The sequence below is a fragment of the Staurois parvus genome, unplaced genomic scaffold (assembly GCF_062004578.1).
Source record: "Staurois parvus isolate SC_StPar_1 unplaced genomic scaffold, SC_StPar_1.0 ptg000056l, whole genome shotgun sequence".
Taxonomy (NCBI): domain Eukaryota; kingdom Metazoa; phylum Chordata; class Amphibia; order Anura; family Ranidae; genus Staurois; species Staurois parvus.
Window position 1 is genome coordinate 5,737,183 of NW_028317852.1, and position 14,255 is coordinate 5,751,437.

A 14,255-nucleotide genomic window follows, 5' to 3' on the forward strand; every position below is an offset into this window, starting at 1 on the left:
AACAAGAGATTATCTCTGGTGCCTGACCTAGAGGTCAGAAAAGAAGATTTTTGTACGGAACAACTGAAAGATTCCACACTTAATAGAGCCCAAGAAAACATTAAAATTATTGATGGGGAATTGATATGTGGGGGGTAGCTCAGGTGGAGGATCACCTTCCCTGGGAAAAAGGTAGTCCAAACAGCAGGGCTTTCTTAAAATCGGACTTGTCGTCAGTTTTATTTACAAGGTTGCAAGCATCAAAACAAACAAAACTGAAAATAAATCCTCACCATCCAAGCACTAACAAAACACAGAAGATTCCTCTCTCAAAGGTGACGGGCTTCTCCCTGTCACCAACAAAAATGAAAACAGTATGCAAAACTTTTCCTTGTTTGTATAACACAAACTTTCATCCACAGCTCACTCAGATATGAGTCTCTGAGTCCCAGGCCAAGAGCAACTTCTTGCTCCAGTCCTACTTGCTTTATACCACCTGCTGGTGGTCATCAGTGGACCACAAAATCAGGTCCAGAACTGCCTCTGCCATAGTGGCCTGGAAAACCCGGACTGGACTCCACCTTAAGCTCCCAGATATGAACGCATGCGAGGTGACACAGAACGTCCATCAATCACCTCACCTTTCATACTGTCACAAGGGGTAATATGATATCTCTATACCTCTTTTAATACACTGACTGACAACTCATGGGGCCCCGGGCAATAGGGGATCATGGGACCCCTGTGTCCTTGCCCAAACTCAAAAAAGGTACCAGGGGCATCTCATGGGGCCCCCTACTGACCCCAGGCCCTCGGGCAGTGCCCGAGTTTCCTAATGGTCAGTCCGCCCCTGTGCTCTCTTTAGAAAACTCAGCTTGGCATTGCATGCCATTATTAAGCTTGTGATCTACCAGAACTCCCAGATCTTTCTCCACCATTGATTCCCCCAGCTGTACCCCCCTCCCCCCCCAGAGTATGTATTGTTCAGGCATATTCTTAGCCTCCCGGTGCATACCCTTACAATCATCAACATTAAACCTCATTTGCCACATAGTTGCCCAATTAGTTAGTGGACTGAGGTCGGCTTGTAAGTTGAAGACATCCTGTAAGGACGTTATTCCACTGCACAGCTTAGTGTCATCTGCAAAGATTGAAAGTGTATTTTTAATCCCAGACCCTATATTGTTTATAAATATATTAAAAAGTAAGGGTCCCAACACTGAACCTTGGGGTACACCACTAACAACCCTAGACCATGCAGAGTATGAATCATTAACCACTACTATCTGAATACGATCTTTTAGCCAGTTTTCTATCCATTTACATACGGATTTTTCCAAGCCCGTAGATTTTACCTTACACATTAGCCATGTGTGGGGAACTGTGTCAAACGCTTTTGCAAAATCCAAGTATATCACGTCCACTGCCACCCCTCTGTCCAAGGTTTTGCTCATCTCCTCATAAAAAGAAATCAGATTTGTTTAACAACTTCTGTCTTTCATGAATCCATGCTGTCTGTTGCTTGAAATATTTTTTTCCAGTGCAGCACAGCATACTTTTTCTTTAAGTGATTTCTTAACACTTGAAGATAATTATTTGATTTTCTTAAAGCAATACATATGTCTACTTCCCCATTTTTATAATCCACTAACTTTTGGGCATATTTAAAACTTTGTTTAAAAAAAAAAAAATAAAAAAAAAAAAATATATATATATATATATATATATATATATATATATATATACATACACATATACACACACACATGCAGACTATATTGTCAAGAGTATTGGGATGCCTACCTTTACACGTACATGAACTATAAAGACGCCCTAATCCTAGTCCGTAGGGTTCAATATTGAGTTGGCCCACCCGATGCGGCTATAACATCTTCAACTCTTCTGGGAAGGCTGTCCACAGGGTCTATGGGAATGTTAACCATTCTTCCAGAAGTGCATTTGTGAGGTCAGGCACTGATGTCAGACAAGAAGGCCTGGCTCTAATTCATCCCAAAGGTGTTCTATCGGGTTGAGGTCAGGGCTCTGTGCAGGCCAGTCACACTTCTTCATCCCAAACTCGCTCATCCATGTCTTTATAGACCTTGCTTTGTTCACTGGTGAGCAGTCATGTTGGAACAGGAAGGGGCCATCCCCAACTATTCCAAAATGTCTTGGTATGCTGATGCCTTAAGGGTTCCCCCCTTCACTAGAACTAACGGCCAAGCAAAACGACTGAAAAACAACCCTGCACCATAATCCCCCCTCCACCAAACTTTACACTTGGAACAATGCAGTCAGGCAAGTACCTTTCTCCTGGCAAACTCCAAACCCAGACATGCGGCTGAGTCGCTGTTGTTCCCAGTTGCCTCCACTTTGTTATAATACCACTAACAATTGATCGTGGAATATTTAGTAGCAAGGAAATTTCACGGATGGACTTATTATACAGATGGCAACCTATCATGGTGCCATGCTTGAATTCACTGAGCTCCCGGAAGTTGTATATACTATCATAACCTTTGACCTCTCAGCACCGCAAATAAATTGGCAACTTCATTCATAGAGGCACCAGCTAAGCGGGCACCAACAATTTGCTCTCTTTGAAACTCAGTAATCTGTGATATGACTCAGTACTAGCAGCGCACACAGTGAATGATGAAAATGAGGCTTTCCGTCTGTTAGCTAGGTGTCTCATCACACAGCTGAAGCAAAAGAATGTTATATCACTTCCGCTTTCAACACGAAACATGTTGTCACTTTCACACCTGCAAATTATATAGTGTTTCCATATTTTTGTCCAACCCCTATATATAAAATGTATACAGTATAGTAGCCCATTCTTATTGGTTCCTGCTTTGAATATGCATCCTAACGCACAAGCACACCAGCTGAGCCACCAGTATATTTGGGCTTTGAGAGGAAATAAAACATCTAAAGGAAGCCTGCTCAAACATAAAAAGAACACATATGTTGCATGCAAGTATTGTCCCTCGTGGGACCTTCAAGGCTAAGGCAGTGACCACCTCCACTGTGCTGAAGGCAGATGAATAGAATAACCACAGACAAATTCGTTTTAGTTTAGCTTTAAAAATCCCAACTGTAAAAATAGCTTCCAAAATGGACATCTTAGGTTGATTGCCAATTAGTAGCATGTGTCAGCTTTAAAAAGAGAGGTATCCATTAGCAATGTAATATGTGTATTTCCCTAAGAAACATAAGCCGACAAACAAGATTACTAGAAGACTACGCAGTCAGTTTCAAAAGTATAACATATCAAAGGAAGTATTTCAAAAACAGACCTACTATATTGGCAAAACAAACTGGTGGTCCTAACTTGAAGGTAATTACAAAGCACGGGACAGCATTTAGAGGTCTATTTATAAATGTTTTCATACATGATTTACACATTTTCCAATTAAATCTAGTTTAAAAAATGCGTGACTCTTGTGTAAAACATTTATAAAAAGATCCCTCAAAGTAAACCTTTTAAAAGAGTGCATACTCTTGCCATCTGGATACAGTTGGCTATTAAGATTGCCATCTAGAGTCTGACCTTCCTCCAAGTAAATTAGTAAGTCACTGCCCTGGAACAAGCATGCAGCCAGTTACATCAGAATGAACTAAACTCCTGAACATCAAGCTTTTTTTTAAAATTGATGTTCTATGTAAATATACTCATATCCAAACAGCCTAAAAATATAGGTTCAAATGAAATCCAAAAGACTAAAAAAAGAAAAAAAAAGTCTTACCTCAAGCCCAGCTTACAGGAGGCCAGGGTGATGTTACTGCTTCTCGGAAAGTTATGCACTTAAAATCCCACACCATTGTATAAGTGCATTGCCATAGGATTTTTAGCACCCAGCTTTCCAAGGAGGCAGTGGTGAGGCACCTTAAAGTGGAACTTCACTCTCTCAATAAACATTGATTGTTTTTAATCCTTATGGTGCTACCATTAGTAAAGAGATAGGAATGTATATCCTATTTACTTGTTTGAACCTTTTTACATTTCTTCAGTTACTTCCTGGTTTCCATGCCTAGGCAAATGATGTCATACATCCCAGTAGTCTTCAGGAGGAGAGGGAGGGTTCTCAGTTTAGCCTATGCCTGAGCTAAGGGCAGATGGATTCTAGGAAGTAAATGCTACGTGAAACACGTACCCTTAATCAAGATGGCCACTGCCATAAATTCCAGGGGGGGGGGTTTCAAAATGATTTCTCAACAAAATAAAGCATGGAGACATGGAAGGATGTGTACATTTGCTTTGAATATGAAAATGAATTTAATTGCAGTTGTGGCTTTTGGTGCTCAGATACACTGCAGTTCCACTTTAATGTCACCCATGTACCTTAAAGCACTGAAAACCAAGATGGAGCATCGAGGACTAAGAAGCATTGAAAACCAACAGACCCTGAGGGTAAAGGAAGGTTTATTTTAAGTCAGTAACTCACTCCTAGCTAGAGAATTTGAAATTAGGACTATAGGGAATGAACCTGAAATTCTAAGACCAATTCTGCAATGCAAGCTGCTATTTTGAATCACCACTTACGTTTTGTAGCAGGATATTTGCTGCATGCCACAAAATTACAGCTTCAAAGTTACAGGAAAATTTCATTGGAACCTTTGATCTAGTCTGAAAAAAATTATATTTTGTAAGATTTATAGAATTGCAAAAGTTTTGATAAACCAGCATGCAGGATGCATAGCCTGCTATATGAAACCTGTTTCTCAAAACAAAGGAAAAATGTATTATACATTGATACGTCATCTTTACCCCTATTTCCTACATCCAGATGGGTTTACATTTAGAAGAAAGAAACAGTGTCTGCAGCGCTTAATGTCATTGGTGAAAGATCCAAAATAGTAGAAGCAACATGTTTGTGATAACACTGTTCACCCTTACGTTATCAATTTTAGAGATAATAATGGACACATGAACATTGATAATGGGACAAAGGGGCACTTTCATGATCTCCAAAGTCAAACACCCGTTATGACCTTTTCGATCACCAGATCTATACATCTCAAAGCCTTTCTAATTATATTGGCAGATTTTATAAAGCACTAAATGACATATTTAAATATGTTCTTCCCATAAAAGCAAGACATCTTTACAACACTATACTCTTAGTTTATAAAAAATCTTTATGCTGATCTCCAGGCAAACAGCTAAATTGTCAAATGAAATGCATACAGTGGTGCTGTTTTACCTGCCACATCCTACCTGGCAGGGCAGGATACTTGATGATTTTTCTGTACTGCAATTTAGTGACAGTTATATGTCTTGTCCCTAACCTAGCTTGTGACTGGACAGTGAATATCTCTCTGGCATCCTGTTCTGTTCCCCTAACATAACCATGTAAAATTCAGGTACTTACACTACTTACAATGAAAAATACATGTAATGGTGTATTAATGAGTACAAAACTGCATTTTTTTTGTGTATCTATCTATCTATCTGTATATATATATATATATATATATATGTGTGTGTGTTTGTAATTCAGCTTAAAAGGATTGTACCCTTAAAACACATCAGCTCTTGCCTTTTCTTCTTCTTTTTCTCTGCTTTTAAAGCTATCATAACAACCCCAGGGTAGGTTTAACTTTGCTTTCTTTACATTTAGCCCATAATTAAGCAGCCATGCAATGGAGAGAAACAACTCTTTCGAGACTAAACAATATCAAGGGCACCTGCTCTACCTACCTGTTTGATTCCAAGGAGGGCAAACAGTTAGCATGAAATGGCATATTTACTAAATGGTCTAGAGTTGTTAATGGGGTACCTTAGGGATTGGTCCTGGGACCAATTCTGTTTAACTTGCTCAAAAATGATATAGGAGGTTACGTAGTTACATAGTTAGTCTGGCTGAAAAAAGACAAAAGTCCATCCAGTTCAACCATAGAAAAAAAAAAAGTTTTAATCCTATACCCACAGTTGATCCAGAGGAAGGCAAAAAAAAAACCCAGCAAAGCACGATCCAATTTGCTCCTGCTGGGAAAAAAATTACTTCCTGATCCCTCGAGAGGCAATCGGATATTGGATAAATAGTTCAATCTCAGTGTTTGCTGATGACACAAAGCTAAGCAGGCCTATACCTTTACAGCAAGATATAGCAACTTTGCAAGAAGACCTACTTAGGATACAAGGATGGCCAGCTATATGGCAGATGAAGTTGGCAGTTGGCAGCTAGGAATATGCATGCAGGGGGAGAACCTCTGGGGAATCATGGATGGAAAAGAATCTGAGAGCCCTGGTAGATCACAGACTCAGAGATAGCATGTAATGCCAAACTGCAGCAAGCAAGGTTAGCAAAACCATTGGCATGCATTTACTCAAGAGATAAGACTATAATTCTACCACTTTACAAAACTCTGGTTGGTTTGGTCACATCTTAGGTATGCTGTCCACTTTCGGTCACCAATCCTGAGAAAGGATGTCCTTGTACTGGAAAGAAGGGAAAAACATCTAATAAGAGGGCTGGAGAACCTCAGTTATGCGGAATGACTGCAAACATTAAACTTATTCTCCCTGGAGAATAGATGCTTAAAAGGGGATATGATTGCAATATAGAAATCTAAACCCTAAAGAAAACACATGGCCACACAAGGAAGTTGGATTCGAAACAGTTCAATCTCAAACCGCTTAGGGGTTCTTTACTATTAGAGCTTTATGGATGTAGAACTCCCTTCCACAGTTGGTAGTGTCAGCGAGGAGTGTAGATAAATTCAAAAAAACTTTGAACTTGATGACTTGAACACATTGAACTTGATGGACATGTGTCTTTATTATGTAACTATGAAATGTATTAAATATGATGGGAAACCAAATTAAAATACGCACTTCATGACATTCATTACCAGGAGCAATGAATGACTATTTCTGTTCTGCACTGCACACATCTAATCATTAGAGAAAAAGAATAAATTGCTAAAAAATACCTTACTCTGCAAATGTTTAGGTAAACTATCCATACATCCTACATCCAATCAACCTTGAATGAAAAGTTAAATGTGTGGGTAGAGAGATTCATGGTTCTTTTTGTTGCTCTCCATTCTGCATTGAAAACATTTTTCTTTCTAAAGCTGGCCATAAACTGATTAAAATTTGTCCGGTTCAGCTGGGACTGGATGTTTTTCGATTAGTGTGTTGCATTCTCCACTCAACAGAAGTCGTCGATCCTTTGATGGAAAAAAACATTTTCAAAATCAGTGGCTGTAGCCAGTTGACTGCATCCGCTGATCAGTGTTTATAGACAGTGGTTGGTGCCGCTGTCAGAATACAATAGATTCCTCCATCCACCTCCCTTGTGTGTGTGGTTGGAAAAATCTGTTTATTTGTTTTGGTTTGTTTTTGGCCTGCTGGCTAAAGGAAAAAGAGAAATTAAAAGTGTATGGCCAGCTTAAAGATGACTGATTGTAACAATTAAGGCAGTTCTCAATGCACAAGGATAGAAATGTCAGAGGAAAATTTTCAAATCAATCATTTGATGTTCTCTGCTATATTAAAAAAGCTGAAAATAAGGGCTATAACTCTTTTTGGAGTAACCTTTAGGATTATTTTTATGTCACACTAACTGGAACTCCATCCATCAGTATAAAAAAATCCACTTTGCAGCAGATTCTGAATTAAAAGTGGAGGGTAATGTACTGTGAGGCTCTTTTGGGTTATTCAGTGCTACCAAACATGTTTAAGTCTGTGGGGCCTAAAGAGGGTGGGTGTTAACTTGCTGGAGAAAAAAAAAAAGAGTACACAATGTGTTTATTCATAAACCATTCAGCAGGTTAAAGAAATTATAAACCTTCCTACCTGCACCTTGTGCTTTTCACCTGTGTAAGATGAGAAACGATCCTGTAGTTTCATGGTGTCATTTATTGCCCTGTATACACAGCTTATAGTAGAGTAAACCATTATATTCCAGTGTCAGATGTTTCTTTTTGCATTCAAACATGAGTCATACTGCACAGCACTGTAAAGCTTAATGCATTACTTCTGCCTGTAATCCAAGAAATGACCCAATCCCTAGGTCTCTCAGTCTAGCACTAGTGTAGGTGAAAGCCAAATAATAATGAGCTCTGACACAGACACAAGCAGGCTGAGCAATTAACAGACATATCACCATGAAGATGTGTTTTCATCACATTAGCACTCCCACATTTTTAATGCAACAGAGAGAAATGGTGAGGCATGGATTGTTCTCTGTGTGACCCAGAACAAGATGGTATCTGTCCCTTTAGCAAATAGGGACAAGCAAAGTGAATGAATGCATGAGTATAGGAGAATCCATCTATGACACTGCAAACTGCAGCCACAACATGTGAGCTCGTCATTACACGGAAAGACAAACAACACTAATACCTATTTACATTAACAAAAACATTTGTGTGCAATGCATGTAAGAAAATTAGAATGTGGGAGGTTGCAGTTTATGTAGAGTGGTAAAGGTGCATGTATCACAATAGAGGCTGAACAGTTAAAGAAGTTTACATATACCAGAAACATTTCAAGTGTGTGCTTGACTGTTTGTCCAGAGTCTCCCTTTAAGTAATAATACTAGCAATAATAATAATAACAATGTACATGGCTATGAATACTAGGGATTGGTGGGGGAAGGGGGCTACTTTAAAACATTTGATTAGTTTATAGACAGATAGAAATGTAAAGGATGGCTTTAAATTAATCCACAAAAAGACAGACATAAAAACTGCCTATTCATCAATGTCCATTCAGATAAGGAATTTCTTTGAGACAAGATAACCTTTGTTAATGCAGCTGCTGTTTTAAAGCTTATGTTCCATTTAGTGTGTTCCAATTGCAAACAGAATGTTCATTGACATCTGTTCTTCAATACTGCACAATGTAACTGTACTCTACCCAGCTGATCCAAAGAATACCAAGGTTAGCAAAGTCTATATCATAAACACTGTGCTTTATGTTCCTGTGAGAAAAAAATGGTACATAACTATAAATAAAATATAATTATATATGTAATATTATGCTGATTCTTTTATGTTTATTATATGTTATAACTTATCTTTTTTGATAACTGAAAGTATAGCCCATTTTAATTTATATCTAATGTATTGTATATAAAAAATAAAATCAGGTCATGTTTAATAATTAAGACAAATCACTGTTTTCAAACAAACCCTTTGGGCCCATTTATACTATGGTGGTGTGTTAATGCGTGTTGCATTAAGCCAGCCCATACCTTAGAACGTGCTGCTTAAGACACTGCAATGGATCAAAAATTGCTCCTGGGCCATTTATGCTAGAGCAGCACACTGTGTTGCTTTGCCACCCATTGTGGTGTTCTGTGACACAGGTGTGTACGGGTGCCATTCACAATGGATTTCACCTTAGTGCACTAATGGCCTGGTGTTAGTTCTATGTAAATCGCAATAATGAACTTCTCTTATTTCCCCTTTTGGTCAATTTAATATACCAGTTTATTTGTTATACCTGTTTGATAATTGCAAGTGTTTTGATGTCTTGTGTCCTGGGCACTCTATGATGTTATCTCAATTAGTGTTCTCAGCCCTGGCCAATTCTCCTCTGTTGACTACAGAACATTCTTTCTTGCATTATGAAGCTAGGGAGGAGGGTGTTCATTAGCCCAAACACACTTCCTGCCCCATGGTTACAATGCTGCTGCTGCTCCATAGATGCAGAGTGAGCGTTGTCACTCTAGGACAGGAACGATGTTACTGGAAGGATTACCAGGTTAAAATAAAGATAAAATTAGACACTGTGGTAACGATCCACTAGGAGCTTTTTTGTCATGTGGTGTTATTCACCATTACAAACATTCTTCATACTCAAAAGTAAGGAAAGCCAATTTGATGGCTAATCTCAAAGTACATTTCACCATGCAACAAAATCTTATGATTTGTTTAGAAAATATGTTTTTAGACATCAGAAATGTTGATTCTCCCATCTTTGCTTAAAAGCTGATAACGTACGGGTTCACCATATATGTTGTGTGTGTGTGTGTATCCATATAAATTATATTGTACATATAAACACACATGCACACCTGAGCTTCACTGGACATATCAACCCATTCTAGGATTGTAGAGGAAAGTGAACATAGCTTAAAATGGAATATCAATGTTTATGGGATTGCAGGAAGAGGCCCATTGAGAAGACTTTTCTGTGAAGTTGAAACAGGTCTTTAACCATTTACTTGGCAGTAAGTCAAACACTGTGAAACAGTGCAGTGATTTGTTTCCTTCAAAATATATAATTCCAACAAAATTATTCTTTTTCTAGAAATAAACGTATGTCTTAGCTTTATGACATAAGATGTGAAACAGACTACTTCCTAAGTTAACATTTACCAGGCGTGACTATCTTTAACACAATGAAAGGTCATATCAGAATTTGTTCATTCATTGTTATGTTATTGCAGTGATGAAGCTTTAAAACTAATAGGCATGTTCATCCGATATGTAAAGCAGAGTGTTCACAGTAAGGAAATGATCCAGCTAGCCATCAATTTAGCAGACAAAATGTAAAAGAGAGAAGTCAGTAATAGGTCCATCAAGACCTATGTATACAAATGCCAACTGTGAAAAATTTGAATATGAGTTTGGTTTCCAAAGTTTAATCTTACAGTTTTATGAGCACATAAAATACATTTGAAAAGTCACAAGGAAAATGTTTACAATCCTTTCTGCAAGAGTTAAAAATGAATTGGAAGGTTTTGTCCACAACTGTAATTACTCTGCTCTGATGGCATTTGATGACATCACACATGACATCCAAGTGTTGAAGATGAAGTCATGATCATGAACTGTTGAAGCAATGGCAGAGGAGGAGGGGGAAGAGGATGACTTCACAGTCTTAATTATGGTTTGAAAAACCAGTTAATTAGAATTTAGTGTCTCTCACTTCTCACTCCCTTTTCATTGTGCCATCACCAGTAGCACTTTTTCTGCAATTAAGGATAATGGAGAACAATGGTAACTGGGGACCGTGACAATTACATTATAGCCTATAAACATAGTTATTCATATGATCATCATTAGAACTTATGGAGCAAAAAAATTAGCATTTCATTTTTCAGTATTACTAACCCATAACAAAACACATTTATGGTGCTTCCATCACAACGATACATACTTTATATCGCCATTGCTGAATTTGTCATTCCTAAAAGAATATCACCTACAAAAGGCTATCATTATCAACATGTATTACTTTTAAAAGATAATTTATAAAGCTTGGTTCACTGTACTGCATGAAATACTACGCACAATGGTGATACTAACAAAAAGAATGTCTCTTAACACAGTGTTCTATGTACCACAAACAAAAGTGATTGCAATACACTGTGATTTGCATGTCATTAACTCCCATGCAGAATGTCAATCTTATTAAATGGCTGTTAATGCTCTTTTATCAAACAAGAGGATTTTGATAAGTAATTTCTTCCTATTCTTCGCAAATCCTTATTGAAACCTAAACAGCCAAATAAATCTAAAACAAAATGATAATTCCGTGCTAAATTAACCTGTTCTTCCCAGGAATTACTACGCCACCCAGGCCATCAGGCCCTACAGGGTTAATACAGCAAAAGATCAGTTACCTGTTCTAGCTCTGTGCTTTTTTTTCTCCTAGGTTAACCCTAATCATACACTTTCTATTAATAACCTGCAATCATAAACAGATTTTTTCTTCTGCTCCATTCCAACTAAGCAATTTTATAGCGTGCAGCAACCACTTATTCCTTATATGCTCCTTAGTTTGCATAAAAATAAAGCCTTATGAAATTGGTATCCATGTAACCGGTGATTGCCAAGCAAGTCTGAAAGGGAAATCACAATGTAATTGTGATCAGCAACAGGCTAAAGCATACACACATTTAAAACTTCCCTCACTTGAACAGTCAACTAGTAGTCAAGCAACTGAAAAAAAAAACCCAATTATATCCTTACCTTAACTATGAAGCAGGCATCACTTTAGAAATTAGAAAAATAATGCTTGCAGGAAGTCAAGCTATTTTTAAATACCCTTTCTTTTGCAAAAGGAAAGAAAATCAGGCAGAGAAAAGTGGAAGTCAGAGGTGCCACACCTCCAGCCTCTTAGTATTCTGATGTCCAGGCTGTGCACATCACTTGTGAGCTTGATCTAATCCAATCCGAACAGAATCTTTGCCCCCCTCGCCGCCGCTGGAAATGGTACCCAGCTTTCGGAAGATGAAGCAAGGCTTGCTGGAAGTCTTTTTTTTTTCCTCCCTCGCTTTCTCGCTGCCCCTGTGCTGTAAAACAACAGAGAGATGTGAGCTAGGAGGCACACCACCAAATGCAATCATTAAACACACAACACATCTGACACTGCATGCTAATGGGGGCTCAGCGCTAGAAGACTGAAAACTTCCCCACACAGCTGTCCATTCTATTATACCTTCGAAAGGGTTAGAAGTCTCATTCACACAACCTAGGACTTACTAATCACAAAGAGCATCACACTGCTTTCCTTTAGAAATAGATGAAAATGCTTTTTTTTATTTTTTGCCTGTATAGCACCATGGGTTCACTTAATTAAAAGACCCTTTTCTTCTAGTTTTTAGCTTGTATGGGTTGCCTTGCGGTTTCGGTAATAAAGCTAGTTTGCAAAGTAAAGTAAAAGCAATAAATACTTGTTTCAAACAAGGTTTTCCCCACAGACTGTTTTAATAAATCTCCTTAGCTCCCCCCCCCCCCCCCATCCTCACATCCATCTGTCTATCCCTTGCTTCTCACCTTGCTTCACATGTTGGGGAAGAGAAGCTTGCAGTTCAAAAGAAAAGTGATCAGTTTGAGGTTTCCCCAACTAGGCAATCTTTCATGTGGAGATAGGAAATGTCAGTTCTCATCTGTCAAGGGTAATGAAAAACAGTCACAAGCAGCTTCTTTCCCTTATTTGGAAACATCGTCTTCTTACCTTACGGAGAAGTCTCAATATTTGGAATCTACTATTTCCAAGCTGTAGGAAGTGCAGATCCTAGAGGAAGCAGGTAGGAAGAGAAGCAGGACCAGGCACAGGCATAGGTTCAGCAAGTCCTCGATGAGCATCCATACAGTCAACAGGGAATAGTCTCATGGTTTGAATGTGGCCAGTTGGTAACCGTGACATAGTCCAGGCAGCATCACCTCCCGTACTAGCAGGTTTAATAATTATCATCTTTTCTCCTTTTCTCTCTCTCTCTATGTGGCTCCTGCAGAGAATAATAGGAATTAAAAGGCAGGTGGCGCCCTGCTCTCTAGCAGAATGTAGATCTAATATTTCCTCACATGCTGAAGAAGCAGACTCCTGTGCTTTTACATTAAATTCAGCACAAGCATGTAACAGGTCCAGAGACTGTAGAGGAAAGCAGGCTTGCTGATTTTTTTTCTCCCTCTTTGGCTCATCCTCCTGATGACTTCAAGGTTGCTTTTTTTTTTTTTGTGTGCGAGTTGTGTGTGTGTGTGTGCGGCTATTTTTAGGTTCTTACACTGTCCTATATCTCAGAGGTGATGCTGTGATACAGATCAACTGCTTGATGAACAGACCTCCCATGCTCACTAGGATTAGACAGATAGGAGGCTTTTGTGTCGATGGAGATATTAACCCCCAAGCGTTCGACTACGCTTCACGCACTCAAAAAAAAAAACCGAACCATATAAATATTCTGTTTAACCCTTGTCGGTGACTTGTGTCGAGCGCTGTTCTGCTAACGTGCGAAACAGTGATGTGTCATGACAACTAAGCAATGATTTGCATTCCCTGGCATAGTCAAACAGCACCATTAGTCAATTGCTTCTTTGCTTTCTGGAAGAAGGGAGGGGGGAGTTTACAGCAAATGCACAAATGTGTTTCAAGGCACTAATCACTGTGTTAAAGGTTCATTAACTATTCCTTCGTACATGAAAAGCATGCTTCGATATGGCGCGTTTCCGTTTAACAAAGCTGTGTCTAAAAATACTATTCTTATTTTATGTATAAAACAGTGGATGTCGGAGAAACGCTGCACAGTTTCATTTCAGGAGCTCAGAGGGAGTTTAAAATCTCCTGCATTAACTCAGTTCAGGAAGTAAACAGAGGATTACCGGGAACTCAGCTTTTAAAAGGGTTAAACGCGTCTACACAGCTCAGTAGATTTGCATGTAACTTACACTGGGTGGTTATTTGTGTGTGAAACACTCTGGGTCACCAGCTATTCATTTCCAGAATACCAATTAGAATGTATCCATTTTGAGGCACAGACAGGTCTTATCCAAACCATTTTATTGTGTTGTCATTCTTTGCAATCCTG

At 38.7% G+C, this 14,255-nt stretch overlaps 1 protein-coding gene across 4 annotated transcripts in view; it reads right to left on the minus strand.

Moving 5' to 3' along the window:
* KCND3 (potassium voltage-gated channel subfamily D member 3) overlaps positions 1-13,628 on the minus strand; it is a 679,189-nt gene extending 665,561 nt beyond the window's left edge. The window contains exons 1-2 of one of the 4 annotated variants that reach the window (XM_089668314.1): positions 12,905-13,605; positions 11,917-12,239 (exon numbers count right to left, since the gene is read on the minus strand). The gene's annotated coding sequence lies outside the window, so the exon portion shown is untranslated. The other 3 variants (XM_089668317.1, XM_089668316.1, XM_089668318.1) reach the window with 3 other exon arrangements.
* Positions 13,629-14,255: the final 627 nt, after the last annotated feature.